This window comes from Rhinoderma darwinii, chromosome 7 (assembly GCF_050947455.1).
Source record: "Rhinoderma darwinii isolate aRhiDar2 chromosome 7, aRhiDar2.hap1, whole genome shotgun sequence".
Taxonomy (NCBI): domain Eukaryota; kingdom Metazoa; phylum Chordata; class Amphibia; order Anura; family Rhinodermatidae; genus Rhinoderma; species Rhinoderma darwinii.
This window is the reverse complement of record NC_134693.1, coordinates 100,998,665-101,015,632: the sequence shown is the minus strand read 5'-3', so window position 1 is coordinate 101,015,632 and position 16,968 is coordinate 100,998,665. Positions and strand designations below refer to the sequence as shown.

The 16,968-nt window shown below is 39.7% G+C and overlaps 1 protein-coding gene across 2 annotated transcripts in view; it reads right to left on the bottom strand.

The window, feature by feature from the left end:
* The window catches only part of CENPP (centromere protein P), a 392,723-nt gene that overhangs the window by 42,246 nt on the left and 333,509 nt on the right, over nucleotides 1-16,968 (bottom strand). The window lies entirely within an intron of this gene.

Below are 16,968 nucleotides of genomic sequence, written 5' to 3'. Positions count from 1 at the left end.
AGCACACTCCACTTTAATATCCAGTTGCGTAGCATTATGGGTAAATAGGCTCATACTGTCTGGCCAACCAAACTAAAACGTAGGTTACAGCAATCCGCAAGAATCTGACGTTTTCCAGCAAAACTGGTCAAATTGACAGTCTATTGGCAATTCTGTAAGTTTTTTTTGCCAGAATTCCCTACCGAGCCGCTGTGTGCTTTTACGCAGCGTATCCGCCCTGTTTGAACATAGCCTTAGGAATGAAGGATCGGATCCGATACTGACCTGTGAGATTACAAAAGTCTTTCCTAAAGTCCTGCACCCTATTGCATTGCAGCCTTTGAAAAACATGTACAACACAGCACTATGGCATATCGATGACAGGCCGGGCAACATGTAGACTGGAAAATGATGAAGTCTAAGGGGACAGGACAGCGGCAGAACTCACTAATGAATATTCATAGGCTGCCATGTTGAATAAAGTGGACAACTCTTAACCACATAGCAGGTGCCCCAATGATGAAATGATCATGAGGGTCCTGCTGACCCGCATGATTATCAGTTATCTCCCAGGAAATGCCACTACTGTTTTTCCCATTTCTCCTTTCAAGGGATAGATTGGCAGCTCCAGTCCCGGTCTCTTTCCTGCACTGATCTATTATATATAGATTAGTAGGAAGCTTCATGAGGTCATTACCTGGTAAAAGGCAAGATCAGCACACAAGGAACCAGGGAAATTTGTGGTCTATCAACACCAGGCACTGAAACATCAAACTACTAGATACCGAAGACTTGGTTCACATATAACGGATTTGCGGCGGATTTGGTTTGCGGATTAAATATGTGCAGCAGAATTCAGTAGCAGCAAAGTTGATCAGTGGATTCAGTAGCAGCAAAGTAGATATGAACAAATATCACCCACAAGCTGTGGAAATATTAAGTGCAAAAATTAACCTGCGGTGCAGATTATTTAAATCCGCAACATGTCAATTTCTGCTGCGGAAAGTATATGTATATTTGTTGCAGATTTCCCCATTTAATTCAGTGGAGAAGACATCCACACACAAATCCTATTGTTGCAGACTTTGATCTAGTTTAAATGCTATGTACACCTTCGAAAGCAATCACTTCTAAATTCTGAACTTAGATGTGATCGTTAACAGCTCGATCCTGCGTGTCAGAAAAATGCAGCACCCGCCATCACTGAACCCGTCAGTGCCGCTGACCTGACAGATACAGGATTCACCGCTAGATACAGCTGCACTGTATACAGGATACAAAGCAGCTGTATCTCAAAAAGTACAAATTCTTTTTCATAAAATGTTATTAAATAGTTGCACCAAACACACTGATACATATTAATATTATTATTATTAATAATAATAATAAAAAAAATATATATATTCACTTTCGAAGGTGTACATAGCCTTTAACCCCTTCCCGACATTTGATGTATCCATACGCCAAAGTCGGGTAGGGAGTGAACCCGCTCCATACGATGCCGGAGTCGGCGGTTTGTTACAGCCGACACTTCAGAGTAATGAGCGGCATCACGCTCGAGCGCGTTCCCTCTCGTTTAACTTGTTAAATGCTGCGGTCAATAGCGACCACAGCATTTAAATCATTAGAAAGAGGGGGGTGACACCCTCTAACAGCTCATCGCGCCCCCCGCAAAGCAATCGCGGGGTGGTGATGGTTGCTATGGCTGCCTCCGGCAGGGCTTAATAGATGCCTGTCAGAATCACGATATACTGCAATACATTACTGCAATACATCACGGAGTTAAATAAATAAAAAAATTATGTAAAAAAAAAATTACAAATTAAAAGTTCAAAAAAACCACCTTTTCCCATTAAAAACTACAGCTTATCCCGCAAAAAATACATCACGGAGTTAAATAAATAAATAAAAAAATTATGTAAAAAAAAAATTACAAATTAAAAGTTCAAAAAAACCACCTTTTCCCATTAAAAACTACAGCTTATCCCGCAAAAAATACATCACGGAGTTAAATAAATAAATAAAAAAATTATGTAAAAAAAAAATTACAAATTAAAAGTTCAAAAAAACCACCTTTTCCCATTTTCCCCCTAGAGCATAGTAAAAAAATAAACATAATTGGTATCGCCACGTCCGTAAAAGTCTGAACTATTACTATATATATATATATATATATATATATATATATATATATATAATTATTTAACCTGCACGGTGAACGCCGTAAAAAACGCCAGAATCTCAATTTTTTGGTCACCTAATCTCCCACAAAAAATAAAATAAAAAGTGACCAAAATGTTGCATGTACACCAAAATGGTATTATTAAAAACTACAGCTTATCCCGCAAAAAATAATCCCTCATACCACTTAATCGACGGAAAAATAAAAAAGTTATGGCTCTCGGAATTTGGCGACAAAATACATTTTCTTTTTTACACTTAGGTTTTTACTTGTAAAAGTAGTAAAATATAGAAAAAACTATATATATTTGGTATCGCCGGCATCGTATTGACCCGCAGACTAAAGATAACATGTTGTTTTAATTGCACAGTGAATTCCGTAAAAACGGCGTGCAAAAAACCATCGTTGTTTTTTTCATTTCCTACCCAACAAATATTTTTTTGCCCGTTTCCTAGTACATTATATGGCAAAATAAATGGTGCTACGAAAAACTACAACTCGTCCCGCAAAAATCAAGCCCTCATAGGACTATATCGACGGAAAAATAAAGAAGTTATGGCTTTTGGAGGGTGGGGAGGAAAAAACTAAAATGAAAATCTAAAAAAGGGCTGCGGCGGGAAGGGGTTAACTGCAAAATCCACATAGTTTAAAATAAAAAAACACTATACTCACCTTCCCTGGCACTCCCATGGCAACAATCCTTTGCTCCCATCTCTATATACCTGGACTCCAGCGATGACGTGTCATGCAGCAGTCACAAATGAAGACGTGCCGTGTGTACAGATACCAGCGAAGACCAGGGAAGTATTGCCATGGGAGTGCCAGAGGAAATTTTCTACAAAAAAATCTACTACGTGTGAACTTAGACATGTAAGGAAAGCTGAGAGGTCCTCTTTAAGGATGTCTTAATAAATACTTGTATTCCCTATGAAATAACAATGCTGGGGTATCTTTTCTCACAAGTCTGCACTGTTCTTTTCCTGTTATTCCTCCTGGAAATTTAGGAATAAATGGAAAACTTGGTGTTTCAATTCCCCTTGGCAAACGGGCATGTCCCTACACAGGCTGATACTATCAGAACTGATTGAACATTGTCAGACTGTGTAGGGACACACCCCCAACTGGTAACACCCAGTTATCAATGTATTCATAAATTTCAAAGAGGAATAACAGAGGAACAGACCAACGCAAAGATCTGAGAAAAGATGCTCCAAAATTGTTATTGAAAATACAAGTATTTACTAAAACAAACCTGTCAGCAGAGCTGACAGATCCTCCTTAACACCTTAACAACCGCCAATATCACTTTTCACGGCGGCCATTAGGGGGACTTATGCCACAGCGCTTTGAAAAGACGGCGCTGTGATATAAGCCCAGCACTGGTATCCTGTGCCGGCTAGAGCGGGTGTCGGGCGGTCTAAAGACAGGCGAGATTAAAATCAACATCGATCCCGTCCGTTTAACCCCTTAGATGCAGCACTCAATAGCGACCGCCACATCTTAGTGGTGTGCCAATGTTTTTTATTGCAACTAGGGGCCTAACAAAGGCCCCCAGGTCTGCCTTTAGTGAATGCCTATTAGGTCCTGCCAAAGACATGGCCTAATAGATGCCTGTCAGTTTTACACTAACAGGCACAATACACTGCATTACAAAAGTATTGAAGTGTATTCTAAGGCCTCATGCTCACGGCCGTAGCTGTGGGCACGGTCCGTAATTAAGGCACGGATGGGTGTCATCCGCGGGCCGTTCACAATCATGGACCTGCACACACAAAATGTGTAATGATTTCAATGAGGCCGGACCGCAAATGCGGACTGTATAATGACATGTGCTTTTTTTTCTGCAGTCTGGGCTATGGGCTATGCACGGAATGTGGAAACCACAGCCATATGCATTGGCCCATAGGTTAACATGTGTTTTATACTATCCACAATTGCTGCTCCGCAATTGCGGATAGTATACAGCCGCAAATGCACGGATGTGTGCATGAGGCCTAATAGCGATCAAATGATCACATAGTAAAGTTCCCTACTGGGACTAAAAACATATTTTAAAATAAGTTTAATAAAGTTTATAATAAATAAATAAATAAATAAAAACCCCAAGTAAAAAAAATAAAAACCCACTTTTTCCCCTTACAAAATGCTTTAGTATGAAAAAATAAATAAATAAAAAAGTTACACATATTTAGTATCGCCGCTTCCATAATGACCCCAACTATAAAACTATTACGTTATTTAACCCATACGGTGAACTCCATAAAAAAAAAAAAAAAAAAAAAGCAATGCCAGAATTTCTGTTTTCTGTTCATTCTGCCTTCCAAAAAATTTGATAGAATGCAATCAAAAAGATATATGTACTCCAACATGCTACCAATAAAAACTACAAGTCGTCCCACAAAAAATAAGCCCTCATACAGCTATGTCAGCAGAAAAATAAAAAAGTTATGGCTCTTAAAATATGGCGACACAAAAATAACAAAATTGTGAAAATTTGGTATCGCCACAATCGTAATGACCAGCTGAATAAAGCTATTATGTTATTTATACCACACGGTAAACTTCAGCTAAAATCCAACATGACCCACAAAAAACAAGTCCCTATACAGCTATGTCGACGGAAAAATAAAACTGTTATAGCTCTATAAACGCGATTATGGAAAAACTTAGAAAATTGCTTGGTCACTAAGGGCTAAAATAGGCTGGTCACCAAGGGGTTCAGAACAGAACATGAACTCAAGTGAATGGGACATTATAGCTCCCCAGTCCATTCCTGTTGCAGGATGATAAACAGCTGGACAACAGGAGTGGACTAGGGCACAAAATCACTCGGCATTAGGGACCACGGCAGTAAACCACTGGAGGTCAAGGATCAGGATACAAAACTTGTGGGGACGCACCAGGGATTGGAACACTGGGTTTGGGCACATTTTGGTAGATTTGTGTTACATTTCATTTAAACACAATACAATCGTGTGCAGTAATGCATGTGCTAAAATTGCATTAGTCATAAATGTGCTTTCGTTAAAAGGTCATTTTTAGGTCTGCTGGCTACTAGAGGTAGCAGCCTAAAAATGCTATTAACATGTTTCATTTACTAAACAGACACGGGACAATCCATCTTAGCTTTGAGTCCTGTCTGGAGGTATTATAATTGATACACCTCATTATGTTTGGCAGATGCACTGCAGATTTTCTCCCACAGCATAGTGCATGAAGTAATATATTCATGTTGGACACTGACCGCAGGGCCTCTGCTCTGGAACACAGCTACTGTTCTTTGTCTCCAAGTTAAACACTGTGCTTCCTGGGACAGCAATAAAAACCTACAAATCAATTATAAAATGGAAAAACACTGGTCCGTTTACAAAAATAAAGTTTGCTCACTGACTATTATTACGAAGAACACTTTTCAATATTTCTTTGTGTTTTTAGAGGTTTGAAAAATGCTAAAATCTCCGGTTTCATCTTACAATTTTTAATTAGCAGTAAGCTTGTTTATTTCATGAAGCCATGAGAAGTCAAGGAAAATATCTGAACTGTGATGGCTGCGAGAAAAGGACTGGAGCTCAATCAATTGGACAGAGGAACAGGAAAGCATTCTTATTGTGACTCACATGGAGAACAGTCAATAAAAATGTGAATTCTGTACAAAACTTATGAATTTCTCAACTTTGACTTCAAGTTCGAAAAGTTTACAAGATAAAGGTAAATTAAAAAGAAAGGCCCTTGATGGCCGCTCTCCTCTAAATTCAATTATGAGGTTGTCACAGGCAACTGCTAAAACAATCACAGCAAATGTGGTCCTAAAACAGACCAGATCACTGATAACCATCAGAATTTAGAAAAGGGATATGACAATTATTCTCTGTCTGAAGAATGTGATGTTGTGCAAACCAACCCACAAACACAAGCTACACCCGACAATTGCTAGTTGCTAAAGATTTGGTTATTTTACTGTATCTACACAGAAAGCTTGGTTCAATATTGTATCTATGCTTGAGGCTTGGATCTGGTAATGTAACTATGCAATAAGCTAATGCATACACTATGCTTATTCTGTTACCATATTGCTATCCTTCACATGGGAGTCAAAACCACTGGGACCATATAGTCATTATCCAGGACGTGCAGCTAAGGGTCATGTGCCGCACTCGACTCCCGCACGGTCATGAGGCACAGCCTAGCCAAAAGGCCATCACACTCCTATACACATGATCCATTGTTTCCAGCCGGCACTTTGTAACACTCTCCTACCCTGGAAAGACCTTGGGCCTTTATTAAGTAAAGTTGGCGAACACTTATAAACCCTCTGCAAGAAAGTAGCTTGCTTAAAATATACTGTAGTCCTAATAGCAAAGCGAAATCTTGCACCGGACAACATTCAGGTACAGAATCTTTATTCAGCAGTAGATAGAATATAGTGGAAGCAGATAGATCCTGGATTTCTGTAAAACATCCCTTTAGCCATAGCGCATGCCGTATATAGTTCATTATGCTACGGCTAAGGTTATTTTCCCCAAAAAATGGATAATCGATTTGCTTCTGCTGGAAACCATCTACACCTGAATAAAGATTTTGTACCTGAATGTTACCTGGTGCCGGTTTTCAATCTCCTATTCTGGTTTCTGTGGTGCAGCAGCACCTCCATGCATGGGATGAGCAGGTTTCAGCTTACAGATGGGTTGGTGAGCGGTTTAATTGTCTTTGTGTCTGATACTGTAGCCCTTCAACCATGAATCAAGGTTATTAAATCAAACAGTTAAGATTCTTCGTTTGCAGAAGAGCACAAAATAACATGTCCTACTTAGCACAAGGTATATTTATATAATTCTGCATGAATTAATTTATTGAGCACATGTATTTTTAATAGTAAGTGAGGATGCTGGGAAGTATAGCATGTTTCTCTAGAAAAAAACATTTCTTGCTGAAACATCTGGAAACCTGGCAGTCATTTTTGAAGAATAGGTTCCGCTAAACGTCAGAATATCTTTCCGATTTAGACATTTTGGCGTTAAAATAACAGTGGCTGAATGACTAATGACTACTCACATGTAATAATCCAAATGTAAGGTGATCATAGTCATGCTGGCTAAGACAAATGGCATCATAAGATGATCAATCTTAGCACATCTGCTTCTGAAGTGTCAGCATCTTCACAGCATTCATCAATTCCATTCATCTTCATAAATAGGAATGCCTTATGAATCACTTTCCTTGTTTTTAACAAATCGTTGGCAGTTTCCAGAACGGAAAACAACATGGTAGGAAACTTAAAATCTGTTCTAGCATCTAGAAAAACATTGCTTTCTAAAGCTCCCTATCATATATAATGCTTATTTTCTTGTGGTCTAGCATGCATAAAAGGAGACTGGTCTATTGGAATAATTTAAGTTAATAAAAAGTATATTTGAATGTTGGCGTTCATGAGAAAAACAAAAAAGGCTTCCAGCACGGAATATTTCATTACTGAATCTACTATCAAAACATTCAGATTCTGAGTGATGAAAGTGGAAAACTGTAAGGGCAAAAGTGTCAAGTCTGGACCAATGCAAAAGGCAAAAAAGACATTAAGTTGTGAAGAGTGTGATTTCATTTAGATGAGCCCCTTAAGTTGACACCAGGGGCTAGGGCTAACTGCAGAGCTGTGAAATTGGGACTACCCTTCCAGATAAAACGTTTGGAAGATATAGCTGCAGATTCTTGGTCTCAGAAATATATCTTTTTTTTAAAAAAAACAAACAATAAAACGTTATTAGGAACAAAGATGTCAAATACACAACTGGCGTCTTTATTTATATAAAGAACAAGCGTACAACACAGTATAAAAGATTACACAGATATATAACATTTGAGTGATGATATCAACTTTGCTGGAAAATACTTACCTTTAGTGGTTAGACAATGGAGACATTGACATTTGAAAGTAATTATATAAGGCAAGAATGAAGAAGATCAGAATTCATTAGAAGAAGCAGGATCCATTACCCTGGGTTTTGTTCTTCTATGGTTAATACTTCAGCCAAAGTAGTTTCATGTTTTTGTTTAAAGTGTGGTCACAGAAATATGAACAGGACATGCCGGAATTTCCGTGCTACACACCAGGAGAAATGATTATACTGATGTATTATTTTACTAGATTCACCAATGGCGATTCCTCCAGACATCATGGCTATGGAACTTTTCAGTCATGAAACTATAGTAGGAAAAATTGTTCCCTAAGGCAGAAAAACCTCTTGCATCAGGTAAATGAGTGTAAGAATTGTTCTTCATTTCAATAACATACATTATATAAACCTGGCAGTTTCCAGATCTCCAGAGGGACCTGTAGAAACAATGGTACTGGTTACAGAATAAGAAAGTGATGACGAGTTAGAAATAAGATGTGAAAGATGACTTCTACCAATGGGACAATTTTTAAAGCTTGTCCTTATATTCTCATAGATATGTTATTGGTTTTTAAAGACATACATGCTTTCATATTAACATGAGACTCCATATTCCATAATAGCTATATGGTCCGGTCTCTCCCAGGGCAGCGTATGCCAGATTACTCAACAGGGAGCACATCCTATTAAAAAATCTGCCATGGTCTTCAAACAATGACAGGTCAGATCTGGCATTGTTTACGGACCCTGTTTTAGCAAGAAAAGTGCAGGAAATTTTTAGTAAGTGAGTCATGCTCAGCCCGATTCTGAAGCCCTGTTCACTTTCCCTGGCACATTTGTATGTGTTTGAAAAACTGCCACAAGGACGTCATAACTTTTCAGTCATTGGCCTGGCAAAGTCAACCTTCGTGTTGAAACAATAGTGTTCTTCAGATTATCTAAAAAAATGTGTCTCCCATAGTTGCAATTCTCTACCAAGCGGGGTACATAACTGATTATGAAACTTGCGCAGCTCTCATATAACATTCATAATTTAAGTGCTCTGTTTCTAAATTTCAGCCGAGTAATCCGGAAAGAGACAAATATTATTTCCTTAAATGGTGAGCTGTTGATGATTTCTGGCTTTACGCAATATATTAACCTGGTCTCTGTAGTGAGGAATTTTATCAGGACTGGTCGTGACGGATGACCAGGAGGCAGCAATGGGTGAGGACTCTGCTGGCTCTTTCTATCACAAATAGTGGGGTTAGAGTGCCCAGGCCAAAGGTGTTTTGCCAAACGTCAAAGTACTCTGTACCAAGAAGCTGATCTTCCAAAGAACTTACTCTGCCCTCCACTACACCAGTTCTCTCAATCACCTTCTTAAGATTGTGCCGTATGATGGATATGTCTTCTTTCAAACCTCCCAGTTGCAAAGGTTTGTGTCTGGATCAGGCTAAGAGGCATATGTGCCACAGTAGCATCAAATTGCACAGAGGGAGGTGCAGGGGTTGCCGTAGGCTCCACCACTTCCTAATTCGTAGAGTCCATTTCCGTTTCTGAGTTTGAGACGTGCAGGTCAAGAACCGACTCACCACCACAATAACCAGGTGTGGTTAGATCTCTAATTCTAACAAAGCGCTCTAATTTGGTGCCAACGTCTTTTATACTCGCAGCCGTGAGGTATGGCCACTCCTCCATTGCATCGCCAGTGTAATCTTGGGGTCTAATCACCTTCTTAGCTGCTGTCTTTGTTGCACATTGGAGACATCGCTATAGCAGAGAAATATAGCCGGACTGCTCACATATCACCCAGCAGAACAAGGGGACTGCTTCGTGAGCGGGCAAGGGGCAGGAATAAGTAGACAGGATTTGGTGCAGAAGATTTGCCTGGTGCTTCTTTGTACATGCCACTCCCAGGTTTAACGCCATATTTTTAATATGTTTACACTATAAAACTGGCGTAACTACAATGAACAATCATTTCCAATATTCTCCTCAATGCCTTTCTATGTCTACACTGCTGTAAGGTGACGATAGCTGTGCTTAGGTGCTTGACCACAGTCATCTTGCTCTAGCCAGGTGCTGATCCAGAGAAAACCTCCAGAAAAAAAATATGCTCTCTATGGTAATCTAACAACATACACCTGAGTGTTATGTGTTTTTTTTTATGCATTTACCCTCTTTGGCCACTTTTGACCTTACTGACAGAGCCTCATTTTTCAAATCTGACATGTTTCACTTTATGTGGTAATAACTTCGGAATGCTTTTACCTATCCAAGCGATTCTGAGATTGTTTTCTCGTGACACATTTGACTTTAAGTTACTGGCAAAATTTGCTCGATATGTTTAGTATTTAATTGTGAAAAACACCAAAAATTTGCATTTTTCTCAATTTAAATGTATCTGCTTGTAAGACAGGCAGTTATAACACACAAAATTGTTCCTAATTAACATCCCCCATATGTTTACTTTGGATTGGCATCGTTTTTTTGAACATCCTTTTATTTTTCTAGGATGTTACAAGGCTTAGAAATTTAGAGGCAATTTCTGACATTTTCAAGAAAATTTAAAAAGGCTATTTTTACAGGGGCTTGAGGGCCTTATATATTAGAAACCCCAAAAAGTCACCCCATTTTAAAAACTTCACCCCTCAAAGTATTCAAAATAGCATTTAGAAAATGTCTTAACCCTTTAGACATTTCACAGGAATTAAAGCAAAGTAGAGGTGAAATTTACATATTTCATATTTTTTTGCAGAAATACATTTTTAATACAATTTTTTTTTATAACACAGAAGGTTATACTAGAGAAATGCAACTCAATATTTATTGCCCAGGTTCTGCAGTTTTTGGAAATATCCCACATGTGGCCGTAGCGTGCTACTGGAGTGAAGCACCGGCCTCAGAAGCAAAGGAGCACCTAGAGGATTTTGGGGCCTTATTTTTATTAGAATATATTTTAGGCACCATGTCAGGTTTGAAGGACTCTTGCGGTGCCAAAACAGTGAAAATCCCCCAAAAGTGACCCCATTTGGGAAACTACATACCTCAAGGAAATTATCTAGGGGTATAGTGAGCATTTTGACCACACAGGTTTTTTACAGAAATTATTGGAAATAAGCCGTGAAAATTAAAATCTACATTTTTTCAAAGAAAATGTAGGTTTAGCGATTTTTTTTCTCATTTCCACAAGAACTGAAGGAGAAAAAGCACCGTAAAATTTGTAAAGCAATTTCTCCCGAGTAAAACAATACCACACATGTGGTAATAAACAGCTGTTTGGACACGGCAGGGCTTAGAAGGGAAAGAGCACTATTTTGCTTTTGGAGCTCAAATTTAGCAGAAATGGTTTGCGGAGGCCATTTCACATTTGCAAAGCCCCTGAGGGGACAAAACAATGAAAACGCCCAAAAAGTGACTCCATTTAGAAAACTACACCTCTTGAGGAATTCATCTAGGGGTGTAGTAAGCATTTTAACCCCACAGATGTTTCATAGAATTTATTCGAATTGGGCAGTGAAAATAAAAACATTCCTTTTTCTTCAATAAGACATAGCTTTAGCGCAAAATTTTTCATTTTCTCAACAAATAAAGGAAAAAAAAGAACCCAACATTTGTAAAGCAATTTCTACAGAGTACGGCAATAACCCATATGTGGTCATAAACTGCTGTTTGGGCACACGGGAGGGCTCAGAAGGGAAGGAGTGCCATTTGGAGTGCAGATGTTGCTGGATTGGTTTCTGGGCGCCTGTGGGCCCAAAACAGTGGAAACCCCCCAGAAGTGACCCAATTTTGGAAACTACACCCCTCAATGCATTTACCAAGGGGTGTAGTAAGCATTTTAACCCTGCAGGTGTGAAATTAGTGTGCACTCGATGTTGCAGAGTGAAAATGGGATTTTTTCCATAGATATGTCAATATGTGGTGCCCAGCTTGTGTCACCATAACAAGACAGCTCTCTAATTATTATGCAGTGTTTCCCGCTTTTAGAAACACCCTAGATGGGGCACTAATCTTTTGCCTGGACATTCGACCAGGCTCAGGAGTGAAAGTGTACCATGTAAAATTGAGGCCTAATTTGGCGATTTACAAAGTATTGGTTCACAACTGCAAAGGCTCAGATGTGAAATAATAAAAAGAAACCCCTGGGAAGTGACCCCATTTGGAAACTACACCCCTCAAGGCATTTATTAAGGGGTGTAGTGAGTATTTTCACCCCACAGGTCTTTTCCATAAATGATTGCACTGCGGATGGTGCAAATTAAAAATTTATATTTTTCCCTAGATATGCCATTTCAGTGGCAAATATGTCATGCCCAGCTTATGCCACTGGAGACACACACCCCAAAAATTGTTAAAAGGGTTCTCCCGGGTATGACGATGCCATATATGTGGAAGGAAACTGCTGTTTGGGCACATTGTAGGGTTGAGAGCGGAGGGAGTGCCATTTGGCTTTTGGAGAGCGGATTTTGCTTGGTAGTAGATTTGTTTGATTATTGCTGGTGTTTCCATTTATAATGTGGGGGTACATGTAAGCTGGGCAGAGTACATCAGGGACATAGTCAGGTGGCATAATAATGGGGTAAAAAAACAATAAAATGATCCATAGATGTGTGTTACGCTGTGAGCAATCCTTTCTGCACAGGCCGGTGTCGCACTGATATATGGCGTCCTTTCTTATCCCCCTTTTGGTCCACACTCCGCACCTTAGCAGTTTGGAGAATTTTGCCAGGAAAGTGTTGTCCTGGTATAATACGGGCACCCTCGCTTCCAGCAGATATGTTTGGGCTCTCCCCTTCCTGGTTCCCTAATTTTAGGTCCTTGATAAATCGCCTCTTGAAACAGAAGAAATGTTCCCCTCGGCCGGCACAACGGCATATTTTTTATTTCCTGAGTTATTAGAGCCTTAACTAATTTTATTTTTTCACAGACGTAGTGGTATGAGGGCTTTTTTTTTGCGGGACGAGCTGTAGTTATTATTGGTACCATTTTGAGGTACATGCGACTTTTTGATCACCTTTTATCCTATTTTTTGGGAGGCCAGGTAAACAAAAAAACGCAATTCTGGCATAGTTTTTTAGTTTTTTTTTACATAGCATTCACCACGCGTTATAAATTACATATTAACTTTATTCTGCGGGTGAGTCAGATTCCGGCGATACCTAATTTATAGCACTTTTTTATGTTTTACAACTTTTTGCACAATAAAATAACTTTTGTAAAAATAACGTATTTTTTTCTGTCGCCAAGTTGTGAGAATCATAACTTTTTAGTCGACGGAGCTGTATGAGGGCTTGTTTTTTGCGAGATGAGCTATAGTTTTTATAGGTACCATTTTTGGATACGTGCGACTTTTTGATCACTTTTTATTCCAATATTTGTAGGTCAAAGTGACCAAAAAACAGAAACTCTGGTAAAGTTTTTTACGGTTTTTTTACGCTGTTCACCGCGTGTAATAAATAATATAATATTTTGATACCTCAGGTCGTTACGGTCGCGGGGATAGCCAATATGTATGGTTTATTATTATTTTTCAATAATAAAGGACTTGATAAGGGAAAAAGGGCGATTGTGTTTTTTTATTACTTGAAACTTTTATTGCTTTCAAACTTTTATTTTTTTCATTATTTTTTTACACTTTTTTATACTTTTTTTTACACTTCTTCTCAAGTCCCACTAGGGCACTTGACGGTCCAACTGTCAGATTTATTAATTTCTAATACATTGCACTACCTACGTAGTGCAATGTATTAGATCTGTCAGTTATTCACTGACAGCTAGCCGATTTGGCTTCGCCTCCTGGCGGGGCCTAATCGGCTTCCATAATTGCAGAGCAGGAGGCCATTGTGTCTCCTGTTGCCATAGCAGCAGTCGCCAGTCTTGATTGCCTGTCAGGGCTGGCGATCTGCTAGCAACCGCTAAGATGTAGCGATCGATTTCGATTGCTGCATCGAAGGGGTTAATGGTAGGGATCGGAGCTAGCTCCGGTTCCTGCCATTACAGGTGGATGTCAGCTGTAACATACAGCCTACTTCCACCGCTGATGACGCCGGATCAACTCCTGAGCCGGCGCCATCTTGCCGGCGGCTACGGAAGCCGATCAGGCAGCCACCGGAACCCCGGCAATTTCATTACTGGGGTTTCGATGAGCTGCAAACAGCTTAATTGTAGCGATCACGTTTGAACGCTGCATTGAAGGGGTTAATGGCGGGGATCTAAGCTAATTTCGGTCCCCGCCATTACAGCCGAATGTCAGCTGTCAGATACAGCTGACATCCGAGGATGATGGCACCGACTCAGCTTCTGAGCCGGTGCCAAACATTTGGCGTAAGTATACGACATTTTGCGGGAAGCACTGGCTTTCCAAGTCGTATAATTACGACAAATGTCGGGAATGGGTTAATGATCTTTAAATGTCTAGAACGTTTGGTGCTTGATGGCCAAAAAGCCATAGTACAGCAGCCGTGTAAGGTAGAGTTCCCATATCGATACAAGAGTATATCTCTGGATTATAATCATTGCCAGTAGGCTAGCCCCCTCACCACATTGTAGAACAGATTTCCACTTATGGAGAAGTTTCTCTCCCATGAAAGATTCTACTTAATGCACAAGACCAGAAGGATACACCAGCCTTCATGGATATAGTTGCACCTTCTCCGTACCCGCCCTAAGGTATGACTACTTATTTCGCAGATTAATTACTCAAAATAACATTAGTATTTTTGAAACAGCAAATATAGGCTGTGCACTGTAATTTTCATATTTACCACTTCATTCCCTTTCATAAACTCTACTGCTTCTGACGGACTCATTGACAAAAATTACATCTGTACTGGAGCAGTTAAGTCTCTTACCCATGTCTGTGGGACAAAGAATAGGGAATTGCAATGTTGCAAATATACACTGAGGACTTCCAATTGTCTATTAATAGTTTGCTTACATTTATGTTTAATAGCTTATGTTAAAATATAATTTGAACTTGTGATGTCATCAACCTGTATCAAATTATATTTCTTTGCATGTAGCAATTGGTTGTTTTCAAATGCCACATGAGGACAATATAACAAACAAAACAACTGGGCTAAATTACAATGGAAAATACAACTTGGCACAACATATGCTTCTGTTTATGGCTTTCTTTGACTGTCAGCATATTATACAATGTTGGTGATTGGAAATGAAAGCATGAAGCCAAGCCATAGTTCATTGATGAAAGGAAACTATGCTTTCAGTGATGTTCTATTTAGTTTAAATGAACTACAAAACTACAGAAAGAGGTCATCTTCAATATAATTGTGTAGCAAAGTTTACGCACTATTAACATATCCGAACTGATGTACAAGTATGGTGCTTAGATCAAAGGAAACCAGTGAGCTCTATTATTAACTTTAGAGACTGTGTATATTATAATTTACTGTGATTTTATCCTTCAGTAAAGCAAAGAATCCAAGACATTGGGGAATAAAAAATACACAACTTTTTCCAATTTTTTTACGCCTCTGGAAAAAAAAAGTTATATATTACTTCTCTATGGTAACTTGGCTTTGACTCTTCTGCTGTCTTCAAATGGGATGTTGGTGGTGCGTCCAACCAAGTTTTCATAAAAGAGAGTGGTGCTGAGCTTTTCTTTCATTTAATTGGTATCATCACAATTCCTCCTAGACTTGGCAGCACCATGTAAAGAACGTTAAATATAAAGTATATTGGCCTCTCTCTTAGGCCCCATGCACAAGAACGTAAAAACGTCCGTAATTACGGACCCATAGACTTCTATTGGCCACAGCTACCTTCCTGTTTGCTTACGGGAAGGTGCCTGGGGCCGTTGAAAAATATGGAACATGTCCTATTTCAGGCCGTAATTACGGCACGGGCAGGCCCATAGAAGTGTATGGGGCTCCCGTAATTACAGGTGGCTACATGTGTGCACCCGTAATTATGGGAGCGTTGCTAGGCGACGTCAGGGTATAGACACTGCCCAGGGTGCTGAAAGAGTTAACTGATTGGCAGTAACTCTTTCAGAACCCGGGACAGAGACTACCGCTGGAGTTAATAGTATTAAAAGTTAACTTACCCAGAACTCCCTTCTTTTTCCTCCAGTCCGGCCTCCCGGGATGACGTTTCATCCCATGTGACTGCTGCAGCCAATCACATCCCTATCACAGGCTGCAGTGGTCACATGGACTGCCGCGTCATCCAGGGAGGTCGGACTGGATGTCAAAAGAGGGACGCGTCACCAAGACAACGGCCGGGGTACGTATGAACTTCTTTTACTTTCAATCGCTGCGGACACTCTGCCTGAAAGGGCTGCTCCTTCTCTCTATCCAGCACTGATAGAGAGAAGGGGCTGCCGATTAGTGCAGAGAAAACGGGTCCGTAAATACAGGTGGAATACTGGTGACAACGGACCCGTATTTATGGGCACGGGTCCGTAAATACTGGTGAAATACGGGTCGAATACGTGTGACAAAGGACCCGTATTTACGCCAGTATTTACGGGAGGAAAAAAATATGTTCATGTGCATGGGGCCTTAGCCCCTGCTTATATGGCTGTAAAGGTCCAGTACCAATCTGGTGATGACTACAAGGAGAGCAAGCACAATGGGCACCTCCGAAATCGTACTAACAATTATTCCTGTACATAGTAAGTTTTAGCCCACTTTTTTTTTGCATGTGTTTTGGTGGGAATTTTCCTATTGCTATTGTTGACTTCAGACAGACTTTTTGTTAGCAGCAACTCCAAATTAGGAATTATAAACCAGGCACCTTTCCGTACTACATTCCTTCCAATACACATCAAGTTGCAGCTGGATAATTCAACTGAACACAAAAAAAAACCTGCTTTCCTCTTCATTTCATAATCCAGACCAAACACATTAACCTATAAAAGCCTGTGCATTACAAAGCTTCCTTTAGTTTCTGTCATGGAAAATCAAGTAA